This window comes from Macrobrachium nipponense, chromosome 8 (assembly GCF_015104395.2).
Source record: "Macrobrachium nipponense isolate FS-2020 chromosome 8, ASM1510439v2, whole genome shotgun sequence".
In the NCBI taxonomy this organism is placed as follows: Eukaryota; Metazoa; Arthropoda; class Malacostraca; order Decapoda; family Palaemonidae; genus Macrobrachium; species Macrobrachium nipponense.
The window spans coordinates 35,166,776-35,169,275 of NC_087203.1; the positions used below are offsets into that span (position 1 = coordinate 35,166,776).

Here is a 2,500-nt window from a genome sequence, read left to right on the forward strand (position 1 = left end):
GGAAATTCTATAGCCAGATTTGGGATTCGAACCCATACTGGTTAGGCAGTTTGTTGCTCAACTTACACTAACCTTCCATGACCTGGATTATGTCCAAGGTTAGATTCGGTTAAAGCAAGGTAATCTGACTTATGTTGTTAATTGCAACATATTATTCTAGAATAGAATGCTAACCGTTCTTTTTATCACAAAATACCCAATTCACCTGCCGTGACCAGGATTCGAACCTGGGTTATTGCGGCCACAACGCAATGTACTAACCACTATACGATCACGGCTGCAAATGACATGAAACTTAATATTAGTTGAGAAGGAATACATTGGACTTGCAATTGGAATGGCGTTTATATCTATATATATATATATATATATATATCTATATATATATTATATATATATATATATATATATATATACATGTAAAGCATGAGAGGGGCACAAACACACACGGACCATTTCTGATGCAAATAAAATCATTTTCAATCTCTGCCCTGCGTCATTTCATTCACGTGCAGCCGTGATCGTATAGTGGTTAGTACATTGCGTTGTGATTGCAATAACCCAGGTCCGAATCCTGGGCACTGCAAGCTAATATTACGTTTTGATAAAAGGTATGTTAGCAGCCTTGAGTAATATGCCTGATTACTGAGTCGTCACCGTAATAAACTTAGTTCGAATCCCGGTGAGGGCAAGTCAGTGTATAATTGAGAAATTAAATGTTCTAATTCCACCTCTGACATTGAGTTTCCTCATTTTTTTCCCTTTAGATTTCAAGGGCTTCAGTGGAAATCAAATCCATTAATATTTATAAAGAAAGCAGTAAATAGATTGTCACACTTTTTTTCCTTTTTTTGTAAACTAGTATTATATTCTCTCTCCTCTTCTTTTCTTACTCATTCTAGCTGTCTTTCCATCTTCTACTTCCCTCCATTTTCCTTATTTCCCCTTGCCCTTTAACTAACTTTATGCAACCAAACTTTAATATATACTGCAGTTGGAACTGTAAATGAAGAAAATTATTTATATATATATATATATATATATTATATATATATATATATATATATATAACATATATATATATATATATATATATATATATAATATATATATATATATGATATATATATATGTTGTATATATGTGTGTGTGTGTGTGTGTATATATGGTATTATATATAATTATGATATATTATAATATATATAATAATAGATATATATGCTATATGTAATATATATGTATAGAACATATATATGGATACGTTTAAAAAATCACAGTATATGCACGTGACTTCATCAAATAAGCGAATACCACAGAAAAATGATAGTCAGAAATCCAAGCGCCTTCGGTTTTACTAAGACATTGTCAAGGAACGAATGAAATACAATTGGAGAGAAAGTTATCAGGTAAAGAACAAGATCAAGAATAACAGATGGTTTATTGTCAAAAGGTTAAAAATGAAAGAGATAATCCAGGATTATCGTATATCACACGGTCACAAACTTAAACATAGATTTACCCCTAATAGAAACTACAAAGTATCCGTATAGTCCAAAACATGTAAAATCTAAAAATATTAATTTCGTTGCTTATATTTATCTACAACTTTTTTCATTATGAAGCTATCAAGTTTAAATAAACCAAGACTTAAATTTAGAATACTTCCGTTATTTGACTTGATGAAACAAGATTCAATGATATTCCTTTTAACTGTGTCATTACATGGGATTAAGGCTCTTGCTTGACTCCAGTTAATAGGATGATCTAAATCTCTCATATGTACGAATAATGCATTCGATAGTTGCCCAGTTCTCATATATGCAGCCTGGAAGATCTTTAGGAGAATTTTTTATTACCTTACTCTTGACATTAATATTACTGAAAGCATTTATGTTATAAAGCTTTAAAATTCTATGAATTTCTAAAAACCTTCCATCATAAGATAATTTTATTTAGAATTATATATATATATAATATTAATTATATATTATACTATATATATATAACATATTAATATATATATATCTATATTTATATATATTATATATATATATATAGATATTTTATTTTATTATTATATATATATATATATATATATATATTTATTAGATTTATTTTTATTATATAATATATATAATATAGTATATATATTATATATCTTATATATAGATGGATATGTGTGTTGTGTGTCTGTATGTGTACATTAATATATATAATAGAAAATTTCACTAAGTCCAACTAAAAGTCTAGTGTACGTATGTACAATGCTAACTTTTTTTAGCTTAACATACCTTGATTCCTTTCATTATAGAAAAGTTTTAACAAAAACAAACTCGTTCATTTACATTACTTTACAACGATCACATACATACGTACATCTATAAATCATCTACGTCGTTGAACTAGAAATGAGAGCAGTCATTCACAAATATAAGTATAAGGAAGTAAGTGAATGTATTCGATCCCAGAGTTTGTGTGTGGGAAAAACAGTCAGGAGAGA

At 28.3% G+C, this 2,500-nt stretch overlaps 1 non-coding gene across 1 annotated transcript; it reads right to left on the reverse strand.

The window, feature by feature from the left end:
- Positions 1 to 206: 206 nt before the first annotated feature.
- Trnah-gug (transfer RNA histidin (anticodon GUG)) lies at positions 207 to 278 on the reverse strand. Its single transcript has one exon. It is a non-coding gene; the product is annotated as a tRNA-His (tRNA).
- Between the last annotated feature and the right edge of the window lie 2,222 nt (positions 279 to 2,500).